The sequence below is a fragment of the Engystomops pustulosus genome, chromosome 4 (assembly GCF_040894005.1).
Source record: "Engystomops pustulosus chromosome 4, aEngPut4.maternal, whole genome shotgun sequence".
NCBI classification, from domain to species: domain Eukaryota; kingdom Metazoa; phylum Chordata; class Amphibia; order Anura; family Leptodactylidae; genus Engystomops; species Engystomops pustulosus.
This window is the reverse complement of record NC_092414.1, coordinates 97,132,927-97,146,611: the sequence shown is the minus strand read 5'-3', so window position 1 is coordinate 97,146,611 and position 13,685 is coordinate 97,132,927.

Genomic DNA, 13,685 nt, shown 5'->3' with positions numbered 1-13,685 from the left:
ATCGGGTAAAGAGGTTCCTAACAGTTTTACCAATGTAGTATCGTTTGCATGGGCAAAATACTACGTAAACAACGAAAGTGGACCAACATGTTATGAAACTATTAACCGGCTGGGTGAATCCTCCAAAGGTAACATGTTTCAATTGACTGTTAAAGTGACAGTAACGACACGAACCGCACTTGTAGATCCCCATGGGGGTCCCCTTAAGGAGCCAATTCTCACGGGGGGAAGAAAACCAACTACTGACCAATTTATCTCGTAGTGTGGTGCATCTTCGAAATGTTACTTTGGGTCTACCAGTGGTCAATCCCTTCAATTGGGGGTCTTGTTCCAAAATGTGCCAATGTTTGTTTATGGCTTGACGAATAGCTGTCTCACAGGGACTATAATCAAAAGAGAAAACAAAACGTCTATCTTTTCTATCCCTACTATTCCGATGTGTCCGATGTGATCTCATTAGGACTCGAAGTGAGGCACATCGGAATAGTAGGGATAGAAAAGATAGACGTTTTGTTTTCTCTTTTGATTATAGTCCCTGTGAGACAGCTATTCGTCAAGCCATAAACAAACATTGGCACATTTTGGAACAAGACCCCCAATTGAAGGGATTGACCACTGGTACACCCAAAGTAACATTTCGAAGATGCACCACACTACGAGATAAATTGGTCAGTAGTAGGTTTTCTTCCCCCCGTGAGAATTGGCTCCTTAAGGGGACCCCCATGGGGAACTACAAGTGCGGTTCGTGTCGTTACTGTCACTTTAACAGTCAATTGAAACATGTTACCTTTGGAGGATTCACCCAGCCGGTTAATAGTTTCATAACATGTAGGTCCACTTTCGTTGTTTACGTAGTATTTTGCCCATGCAAACGATACTACATTGGTAAAACTGTTAGGAACCTCTTTACCCGATTCAGGGAGCACAAAAGGTCAATTACCACTGGGGTTGGCTGTCCCCGCCTCATTGAACATGTTAGGGTACAACACAGTGGTGACGCGGATGTACTAAAATTTGCTGGCATCGAAAAGATAGAACACAGCCCAGAAGGAGGTGACCGTTCCCTTCATCTCTTGCGACGAGAAAGTAGGTGCATTATGAGATTTGGGGCCATGGGACCCTCTGGTCTGAATGACCGCAATGAACTTAAAGGAAACCTACCACTTCTGAAGGTAGGTATGAGATGCAAACACCGGGCACCAGCTCAGGGTGAGCTGGTGCCGGTGCTTAGTCTCGTTAGTGTTAAAACCGCGGTATCGCGGTTTTAACACTTTTTAAACTTTCTAGCAGAAACTGCTTTGGCGCTGCGTGCGCACGATCGTGCGCGCGCCTACATTGGAAATGCTGCAGGCGTTGCGCGCGCAGCGCCGAAGCAGTTTCTACTATAAAGTTTAAAAAGTGTTAAAACCGCGATACCGCGGTTTTAACACTAACGAGACTAAGCACCGGCACCAGCTCACCCTGAGCTGGTGCCCGGTGTTTGCATCTCATACCTACCTTCAGAAGTGGTAGGTTTCCTTTAAAGTGTTCTTGTAATGTGATGATTTTTTCCTAATTTCAACTACATATGGCAAGTCCTAAATATGTCTCCTCATTATGTGATTGTATATGAGAGGTATGTGTGTACCACACACCCATATTTTAACCATTAGTACGTTACTGTATTTACCACCTTTAGGTATTATTTACCCTCTTTACTCCCTCCCTTTTCTGCTTCCCTCTTCCCTTCTTCTCTTTTCCACCTCTTTCCCTTCCCCCCTTCTCTTCTTCTTTTTCTCTTGTTCCTTTTCTACCTTTTCTTATTCTTTTCCCCTTTCCTTCTTCCCCTCCTTTCTTTCCCCCCCCCCCCCTTTCCCTTCCTTCCGATCTCTTCTCTTCTCTCTACTTATCTTTTCCTCGATTCCCCCTTCTTATACCTGCCTTGGCAAGCGCCACTCTTTTATGGAACAAGATAGATGTATTAGTTTCAGTACGCACATCCCATCCATATTGTGGAATTGCAGGCACCTGAGTAGTAATTCTTATGTTATATACAGTACTTACTTTTTAAGATTGTTTTGTTTGGAGTCACTATGACGACGCGTGCCCGCCTTCCACTTCATATCCGGTGGATATGCGTGCATGCGCAGTCACTGCCTTAAGCGCTGAGCGGCGCGAAACACCCCGTTGGCTTAGCGGCACTGCGTGCCTCCCTGTGTACCACTTATTGTGAATAAAGAAGACAATTTTCACGAGACTGGTGAGTGCCGCTTCTTCTTTGTATATGTATTTTCTTGCATACTGCTCTCATCTTGTAGTTCTTCAAGGATCCTCACTGCTTCTATTTCTTCAGGGGTGTCAAAAATCTCACTTGGATCCTTCGTATGGAACCACCTTTTGAAGAGCAAAGATCTTCCAAAGATGTGGAGATCTTTTATGGCTGAAAAATTATTGAAATTGGCACACGGTGAGAAAGTCAAGCCTCTTTCCAAAACACTTACCTCGTCCTTTGTAAGGACTCGTGATGATAAGTTTATTACCTTAAGTTGATTGTCTGTTTTTGCGCTTCTAGAATCAGGACGTCGTTTGTTCATGGACTGGGGAGGGTAGTATTTTCTTTTTGTTCCCTGACCTCTCAAATCCATTCTAGGGTTATCGTCCCGATCGCTTTGGGAGGCTGCAGATGATATCGATCATACTTGGCTTGTTGTACGTCTTCTCCGCATGGCATCGGCCGGACGTCTCCACTTGTACATATTCTTTTGTGTCAAGTCGATTAGATCTCGTTGGAATTTTTTTGTTTTTAAACAAATGACATGTCTACTGTAAAGGCAGTACACAAACAAGGACAGTGAGCCCTGACACTGAGACCCCCAATCTGTCCCTACCTACTTATTGGGTCCCCCCTAAACAGAGGCCAATAACTGGGCGACGTTCCCTCCCTGGATAAGGGGTGAACACGTAACAATACAGACAAAGAAACACAATAAGGCGAGGTATACAATCCTAGTCGGCAACAGCGGGAATTTCAATACCCAAATCACAATCCAAATAGACTAGTCAATAAACAGGCAAGAATTCAGAAACCAGAAGTCAGAAATCAGAAATACAAGAGAGCTAGAAACACAGCAAGATAGCAGTTTGACCAGCAAGGAGTCAAAGCAACACTGGACACTTATAGGGAACTCAGCCCCGACACAGGTGGAAGGAGCAACAATTACAGATCACAGTGTTAACTCTTGCAAGACAGACTCAGTGAGGGGAGTGGCAGACATCAGGTCAGACAGCATAGGAACTAGTTCACACTGCAGAATGATGGTAAACTCAGTGGGGGTCATTTACTAAGGGCCCGAATCGCGTTTTCCCGACGTGTTACCCGAATATTTCCGATTTGCGCCGATTGTACCTGAATTGCCCCGGGATTGTGTCGCACGCGATCGGATTGTGGCGCATCGGCGCCGGCATGCGCGCGACGGAAATCGGGGGGCGTGGCCGAACGAAAACCCGACGTATTCGGAAAAACCGCCGCATTTAAAAACCGAAAAAGTGTCGCTTGGTGACCGCTTACCTTCACCTGGTCCGAGGTGGTGCATTCCGGCGCGTGGAGATGACTTTCAGCGCAGCAGCGCCACCTGGTGGACGGCGGAGGAACTGCCTTCATGAATCCCGGCCGGACCCGAATCCAGAGCAGAGAACGCGCCGCTGGATCGCGAATGGGCCGGGTAAGTAAATTTGCCCCAGTGTCTCCTAATCCTACCAGCATGGTTAGAGGAGACAGCAGGCGCAGACGTGACATCTACTTTATTCTTTGGGTCAGTGCGGTTATGGGGATACCCAATTTGTATAGGTTTTGCCAAATTCTGATGCTAATACATTTTTCATACTTGTACGGAGTACGGAGCTGTGGGTGGTGTCATTTTTTTGCAACTTTTGATGAGTTTTTCAATGCTACCAATTTTTAGGACTATATGACCTTTTGTTCACTTTTTATTGAATTTTTTATATTTTTCAAAATGGCAAAAAAGTGCCATTTTTGACTGGGCGATATTTTCCGTTACAGGGTTAAAGGCTGTGAATACTGTTATATTTTGATAGAGCATTTCTGGATGCAGCGATACCGAATGTGTTTATAATTTTTACTGTTTATTTATATGACTTCTAGGGATAGGGGGTTATTTTAATTTTTAGGTTTTTTTATATAATTTTTTTCAACTTTTTTTTTATTTTTTTTACCATTTTTCAGATTCCCCTGGGTACTATAACCCTAGGTTGTCTGATTGATCCCCCCATATTCTGCCATACTACTGTATTTTCCACTTTATTCATTACAATGTGAAAATTGCACATTGTAATTACAGGCAGTCCCCGGGTTACGTACAAGATAGGGTCCGGAGGTTTGTTCTTAAGTTGAATTTGTATGTAAGTCGAAACTGTGTATTTTATAATTGTAGATCCAGACAAAAAAAAATTTGGCCCCAGTGACAATTGGAGTTTAAACATTTTTTGCTGTAATCGGACCAATGATTATCAATAAATCTTCATTACAGACACCTTACAGCTGATTATTGCAATCTGGGACTATAGTAAAGCATTCAGAAAGCTTCACCAGATGTCAGAGGGGTCTGTCTGTAACTATGGGTTGTCTGTAAGTCGGGTGTCCTTAAGTAGGGGACCGCCTGTAATTGGATAAATTCAGACAGCCTCGGGTCTTCGGAAAACTCGAGGCTATCATGTAAGCCGATCGCTGACCCCCCGGCTTCACGGGGAGAGATGATCCTCACCAAGATGTTTTTGAAGCTGCCGGCAAAGCTGCTGGCACTGATTGCGGGTGTTACCGCTAAGTGTGCAGCAAAGACTTACCGGCTTTGGAGAGGGCTCATAGACTCGGCGGTCACGTGGGTCACTTTAGTCACCACCGGGTCTAAAGGGGTTAATCTGAGCTGCTGGGTCTAATAAGACCCAGTCCAGCACTGATCACAATCCAAAGGGGTAGGTGGTCATTTTGAATAGTTTGAGATGTTAGGTTTAATCAATGGTGTTACTTGTGGGGGTATGTAGTACATAAGCCTTTACAGGGCACTTCCAAACTGAATTGGTCACCAAAAAGTTGCTACTAAAACTTGGAGCCTTCTCAGATCCGTAAAAAAATGGACATTTAAAACAAATTATGGAACTAAAAAGAAGACTAATGGCAAATGCTTTCTTTAAAAGAAAAAAAAATGGTGTTATGACTTTTTGTCTAAAAAGTAGAACATTTGAAACTTTGAAAATTGTCCTTTTTTAAAAATGTTTCTTAAAGTATTGAATTTTTACCAAAAAAGAAACTGATCACAGAAATGACACTCCTAACATGAACTACAATGTCTCACAAGAAAACATTCTCAAAATCACAAGAATATCTTAACGTGTTGAAAAGTTATTACCACAGGAAGAGACACTGGTCAATTTTTTAAAAAAAAGGACTGAGCCTTTTATATCGGATGCTGAGCGCAGTGACTTAGCGCTCAAGACCTGAGCCAAACCAGCATCTGGAAACACGGGGTGCCGACTATGACTAATAGCCGGCACAGCAGTGTAGCACCCGTGGTCGGAGTGGGCTCTGATCGCGGGTGTTTAACCCGTTAAAGGCATTTAACTTGGCTTTGGGGTTCCTTTCCTCCGCGATGGCCCCCCCCCCCAAACCGTTTTTGGGGGCGCCGATCATTGCTATGGCATCTGATTGCTTGTTCATGTCCCATGGTGGAAGTAGTAAAAAAAGTTTAAAAAAATGTTTTTCAATAAAAAATAAAGTCATAAATCACAAAAAATGTCCATAAGCCCCATAACATATAGAGACATATAACACTAAAAAAAGGCTAAATCATAACACAAACCCCACATTTATAGTATCACCACGTCCATAACAACCCATAAAATAAAACTAAATAATTATTTAACCTGCAAGATGAACGCCGTAAAAAAAAACTGTTATAAACCTGCCAAAAATTATTATTTTTATCTATTGAGTCCCACAAAAAATGCAATAAAAAGTGATCAAAAAACATATGTACTCCAGAATGATACAGTTGCAAAGTACAACATCTCCCGCAAAAAAAACAAGCCATCAACCACATCCGTAGCCAAAAAAGTAAAAATGTTATGCCACTTGGAAGACGGCAATGCAAAAATGATCGATTTTTCCCACATTAGGGTTTTGTTTGGCAAATTTAGTAAAACGCAAAAAAAAAAATATTCATGTCTGGTATCCTCTTAATCGTACTGACCCATAGAATAAAGATAACATGATTATTAGGTTATACGGTGAACACCAAAAAAAAAAAAATCCAGTACAGGATTATTTTCTACTCCTGCCCTCAAAAAAAAGTTCAAAATTTTCAACAATGGGGGATACCAACCCCAAAATGGTAACACTGGAAAAAGCTTCTCATCCTGCAAAAAAAATCCATCACATGACCCCAATAACGAAAAAGCGGAAATTGTATAGCCTACAAAACGGGCCAATGAGGAAACTAAAATCCTGGCAGCTGCAGAGAGCTCCTTCCCTTCTACCCCTTCCTGTGCACCCATAAAACAAGTAACGGCCACATGTGGGGGGTCTCTGTACTCGGGAGAAATTGCAGAACAAATTGTATGGTGGATTTTATCTTTTTATCTTTTGGAAATGTGTAGGACTAAATGAACGTATAACGTATAACAATTTGACCATTCTAAATTTCACCTCCATTTTGATTTCATTACTGTGAAGATCTCAAAGGGTTAACAATCTTCCTAAAAGCTGTTTCTGATAGCTCTAGGGGTGCACATTTGAAAATGGGTTGATACACAGGGGGTTTTTGATGTTAAATATGTAAAATTTCATTCAAAACGGGATTTATCCCCAAAATAATCAATTCTGAGAATACGGAAAATCACTATTCGATTTGTAAGCCGCGTGACATCAAAATAAATTATCCAGACATTTCAAAAATTATGAAAATGTAAAGAAGACAAATGGGAAATGTTATTCTGCAAGTTATTTAGGTGGTAAATCTATCTGCCTGAAAACGCAATGATTTCGAATTTGTAAATAAATGCAAAACTTATCAGCCAACATTTACCACTAAAATGAAGTACAACATATGAGGAAAAAACAATCTCAGAATCGTTTTGATAAGTAACAGTGTTCAAAAGTTATAACCATATAAAACGACACAAGTCAAAATCCCAAAAATGGGGCTAAGCCTTAAGCTTTAAACTGGCTACGTCCTTAAAGAGTTAAAAACGGTCCAAGAAAGCACTTTATGGCAGCACCCTTACGGTGGTGGCACACGTGGCGTTTTGAACCTGTTTTTAGGGTGTTCTTAAGCAGTCCGTTAAAAAACGCATGCATTTTTTGACCGTTTTTGTCAGTTTTCCAATTATGTTAATTAAGATAATTGAGAAAAACGGTCAAAAACAGATGAAGCCTTTTGAATATTCGTTTCCAAAGAAACACTATAAGACGCTGCTCATCCCCGCCCCTCTCCATAGAGGAACATGGAGTACGGCGCCGTATTCCGGGAAAAGATAGGACATGTCCTATCTTTTCACAGGGTACAGAACGATATGGTGCCGCCCCCGTAGGGTGCCGTGCGCCCATTGCCGTCTATGGTATGAGGGTACATCGGACCCCCATTCTAGTGATTTGTGGGGTCCCATCACTGGGCCCCCCACCAATCATCAAGTTAAGCCCTATCGGTGGATAGGGCCTAACCTGCTTTGTTGTGAAAATCCTTTAAGTCTCCTATTCAGTTCCTGGCACCTACATTTTGCCACCTCCAACTCCTCCCACCTGGACTGCAACATTCTTCTCTGCAGTCTCCCAGCTGACTCTCTAACGCCCCTTCAATCCATTAACTTCTTCCCGACAAGGCCCATTTTCATTTTTGCATTTCCATCTTTTGTTCCCTTTTTTAAAATATCCATCAATATGTTATTTTTCAGTGTATGGAGCTTTATAAGAGCTTATTTTCTGTGTAAAAAATTGTACTTCCTATTTGCGGTATTTAATTTTCCATGCCGTGTACTGGGAAGAGGGAAAAAAATAAAAATACAGTGGACTTAAAGGAAACCTACCATTTCAAATGGTCGGTGTAAGCTGTAAACACCGAGCACCAGCTCAGGGTGAGCTGGTGCCGGTGCTTAGTTTCGTTAGTGTTATAAACCGCGGTATCGCGGTTTTAACACTTTTTAAACTATATAGCAGAAGCTGCTTCGGCGCTCGCGCAACGCCTGTGGCATTTCCTGTGTAGGCGCGCGCACGATCGTGCGCACGCAGCGCCGAAGCAGTTTCTGCTATAAAGTTTAAAAAGTGTTAAAACCGCGATACCGCGGTTTATAACACTAACGAAACTAAGCACCGGCACCAGCTCACCCTGAGCTGGTGCTCGGTGTTTACAGCTTACACCGACCATTTGAAATGGTAGGTTTCCTTTAATAAAACACTTTTGCACGATTCTTCTATTTTTACGGCTTTCACTGTGCACTCCCAATTTAATTTCCTCTTTATTCCTTTGGCCAGTGCGATTACTGGAATACCAAATTCATATAGGTTTTATTAGGTTTTCAGATGTTTTAGAAAAATGTCTTCATTTTGCCATATTTCACTAATAACTTTTTCATACCTTGGCATATGGAGCTGTGTAAGGTTTCATTTTTTACATGTGATGACATTTACATTGGTACCATATGTGGGACTGCATGATCTTTTGTTAAACTCTTCTGTTAGCCCTTAGTGACCACCCATACGGGTTTCTACGCCAGTCACTCAGGCGCCTTAGGCTAGGGCCGTCGGGCAGGGAACAGCAATGTCCCGGCTGTCTTATGAAAGCCTGTCCCATTCAATCCCGAGGCTCCCTCCCGGCACCCCGCAATGCGATCATGGGGTGCCGTCTTCTACGTCGGACAGCCAGGGACCCTCTGTTATTGGCATCTACCTGCTCGGACCAGACAGATTTTACTGCATTTTGAATTGTATTTCCATTTCCCAGTACACGGCATGGAATTTAAAAAAAAAAAAATACTGTCGCAAGAAAGTACAATTTGTTACACAAAAAATAAGCCCTGTAGATGGAAAAATAAAAAAACGTTATTGATTTTTGAAAGTAGGGAGTGTTAAACAGAAAGTAAAATGGAAAAGCCTGTCAGGGGCAAGGGGTTAAAATGCCCCCGATATCACATGATAAAAAGTTTACAAATTCTTTGGGATAAAGGTTTGTGGTTCCTGAGGCCACGTTTCCAACACGTTAACTGAACGCTAATCTCAACGTTCAATCGCAGGTGGAGCCTTTGGATTGTGTTTCAAAATGCGACGTGTGAACGTAGCCACAGGGGCTTTTCAAACACGTCTTAGCACCTGAAAAGTATTCTGCCCTACAAAAGCTCAATGGCTCCTTCGCTTCCACGCCCTGCCATGTGCCCAGACAATGGGTTACATCCACTTGTGGGGTGTTCTCTTACTCGGAAAAAACTGCCCAATATATTGCTAGATGCATTTTCTTCTTTTCTTCAGTTTATGTGGGTGAATTTTATCCATGGTTTATCCATGCTTGATTTTGATTGTAGATTTCCTTTAACCCCTTCACGCTCCGTGACGGATATATCCGCCATGGAGCTGTGAAGGTTGTATGAAGAAGGCTCACGGGCTGAGCCTTCTTCATACAGAGATGGGCTTTGCTGCATATCGCAGCAAAGACCCATCGCTATCACCCGCGGTCGGTGCTTGCACCGATCGCGGGTGTTAACCTTTTCTTTGCCGCCGGCAAAGTCGCCAGCGGCACTTTAAATTTGGCGGCGCATGGGCAACGCCATCTTACCTCCGATCGCCGCTCCCCCGAACGTCATCGGGGGGCTGCGATCGGTTGCCATGGTAGCCTCGGGTCTTCGTTTGACCCGAGGATACATGGCTTCTGCATATCCATTACAATGAGCCTGTTGCTCATTGTAATGTATAGTGAGCAGAAATGCCAAATACTGCGCTTCAGTAGTATTGCAGTATATGGCAGGAGCGATCAGACCATCTAGGGTTAATGTACCCTAGAGGGTCTAAGAAATAGTGGGAAAAAAAAGAAAAAAAAAGTTTAAAAAATGTAAAAAAATAATAAAATATTAAAAGTTCAAATCACCCCCCTTTCCCTAGAACTGATATAAAATATAATAAATAGTAAAAATCACAGACACATTTGGTATCGCTGCATCCCAAAATGCCCGATCTATCAAAATATAAAAATGGTTATTGACGGCGGTGACCTCCGGAACGGCAAATGGCGCCCAAATGTCCAGAACGCGACTTTTACACCTTTTTAGATGACATAAAAAATGTAATAAAAAATGATCAAAATGTCGCACAGTCCTCAAAATGGTAGCAACGAGAACATCGGCTCATTTCGCAAAAAATGACACCTCACACAGCTCCGTGCGCCAAAGTATGAAAAAGTTATTCGCATCAGAAGATGGCAAAAAAAATTTTTTCTTTTTTGTACACATTCGTTAAATTTTTGAAAATGTATTAAAACGCAATAAAACCTGTATAAATTTGGTATCACCGCGATCGTACCAAACCAAAGAATAAAGTGGAGGTGCTATTTGGAGCGCAGAGTGAAAGTCGTAAAAACTGAACCCACAAGAACATGACGCACATGCAGTTTTTTTCAATTTTTCCACATTTGGAATTTTTTTGCGGCTTCCCACTACATGGCATGGAATAATAAATAAAATCATGGAAAGTAAAATTTGTTATGCACAAAATAAGCCCTCACACAGGTCTGTACACAGAAAAATGAAAAAGTTATGGATTTTTGAAGATGGAGAGCGAGAAATTAGCGAAAATACCCTGCGTCCTTAAGGGGTTAATCCCTTGCCACAAACTGACATAATAGTACGTCGGCATGTGGCAAGGGGAGTATGGAGAGGGCTCACGGGTTAAGCCTTCTCCATACAGATCGAGTGCTTGCTGCATATTGCAGCAAACACCCAACGTTAACTCCCACGATCAGTGCTGGCTGCCATCTGGGCTGTGGTCATAAATAATGATACATGCTGCCATCTTGGCTATGATAGCCTGGAATCTGTACATGAATCCAGGCTTTGTCATTTCTACACTAATCATCCAATAACGTCCAACACATAATCTACATTCCTCACAGGACTTTCTGTTTCACTGTTACACCAGCTCTTCTAACAACCATCGCCACAACTTCTCCAATGCATTCCAGATATTCTGGAACTCTCTACCAAAATGCGTCAGGCTGTACCCCACCTTCCAATGCAAGGCTGAGTTCACATCATGTTTTTATATATACGTTAAGCGTATACATCAGAAAAGCACCCAACTTATACACTTAGCGTATACACTGACAAATAACGGCAGATAGAGGCATAGTTGTTGCCGCAGTCTAACCACTATTCCTCCCGTCCGCCAAAAAATGCAGGATGGAAAGATGCAGCAAGCTATGCTGCGGCAGGCAATGGACGGCTATGGAAAGCAGCTGCAACATATGGCATCTGTTCCCACAGCCCCGCCAATCGCATACATCCATATTGGGACATTACTGGGGGAACACCTGGTTCATCGAAGCAGCCAATTGCTGGCTGCTTCAGATTACACTCCTGTATAGGCATACAGTTGTAATCCTCCTGATGTGTCCTTACAACGTAAGCCAAAAATCAAGGTGTGAACCGAAACTAACCTGAAAACTTATCTGTTTAGGATTGCCTACAATACACAATAACTGCACTGCTCTGCTCCCTCACCTCCTGTCTCCTTCTGCGCTCCCATATAGATTGTGAAACTTCAAAGGAAGGCCGCCTTCCCACGTGCCATTTTCGTCACGTTTTTTAACACATCGAAAATGAAAGTGTGTGTGGGGTGTCTGCCTGAAATGCTTACGTTTCATTGCAAATGCATATGCATTTTTGGCCAAACCCCCTCCCGTTTTCATTTTGGATGCGTTTAAAAATGTAACGAAAACCGCACATGGGAAAGCACCCGAAGGGTACTCCTTCAACTTGTCTTGTTCCAGATCTCTGCAATTTTTGCATTTGTTCTTGTTTTAATATGTGATCCTCTTAAAGAGAACCCGTCATACAAAATAACCCCCTAAACTAAATATATTTTCAAAAGAAAAAGTGTTTTTGTGATGCACACTATCCCCTATAGGAGCTGCCAAACAGTCACAGATGGATCCCACATCTAGCAATTAGTAAAAATAAAACAGTCTGACCGGAGCTCCTTGTGTGTCCTTTTATATATCCTTTGATAAATCGATAAATATATTTTCATAAACTGCCATTAGAGAGCATTGCCTCTATCCATTCATTGTCCCTCTACATGCCTGTAAACCTAAGCAATGAGGTTCTAAAGGTGTATGCAAATGACCTGTGAAATGTCCAATGAAGCATTAGCATATTCAAGCTGTCCATCTTATTCATGAGTGGGAGGCACAGCCACATCCCCAGTGCATGACTGACAGCCTGTATAATGATGTGAGGCTGTATAATGATGTGCTTCCTGGTGCTGGTGGCCACGCCTCCTGCAGCCTGTGTGTGCATGTGTGTGTGTGTGTGTATAGGAGAGATACAGCAGCTCCATGCAGCCATGTTATAGCAGAACATGTCAGATTCATGTGTAGCTGATGTCTGTGTCTCTCACCTGTATATTAGGAGGATGCAGCACGTCAGCAGATGCAGCACACACACTAGCAATGCTTTACTATACATTACACACAGACATGAGCAGGGGGAGGAGAGGGGTAACAGGGGTGACATCACTGCCTCTGACCATGTGACCAGCCTCATTTACATGATAAAAAATTGATGATTTTACAATGAATAATGTATGAAATAACAAGATAAAGGCTGGGATGGGATCCATGTGAGCTGCTCCAACAGGTAGTGGTGACAGGACAAGTGACACAGACCTGATGACAGGTGTCTTTTAATGAACGTACAGCACCATGGAATTAATAGTGTTGTATAAATAATAGTCTGTTTACAGAACTTAAAAATGGTGTAAATTGTACAAGAGCTGGGAATTTATTTGTGAAAATAATGTGTAATATCATTGCATGCTCCATAGGATATACCATGCTAAACACCTCAGGGCTGGCATGGATGTACCTCTGTATGGTTACTCCATACTAGATAGGGCTGCATTGTACCGCCGTGTGGTTAGTTACTCCATACTAGATAGGGCTGCATTGTACCGCCGTGTGGTTAGTTACTCCATACTATATAGGGCTGCATTGTACCCCCGTATGGTTAGTTACTCCATACTATATAGGGCTGCATTGTACCCCCGTATGGTTAGTTACTCCATACTATATAGGGCTGCATTGTACCGCCGTATGGTTAGTTACTCCATACTATATAGAGCTGCATTGTACCCCCGTATGGTTAGTTACTCCATACTATATAGAGCTGCGTTGTACCACCGTATGGTTAGTTACTCCATACTATATAGAGCTGCGTTGTACCCCCGTATGGTTAGTTACTCCATACTATATAGAGCTGCATTGTACCGCCGTATGGTTAGTTACTCCATACTATATAGAGCTGCATTGTACCCCCGTATGGTTAGTTACTCCATAGTATATAGGGCTGCATTGTACCCCCGTATGGTTAGTTACTCCATACTATATAGAGCTGCATTGTACCCCCGTATGGTTAGTTACTCCATAGTATATAGGGCT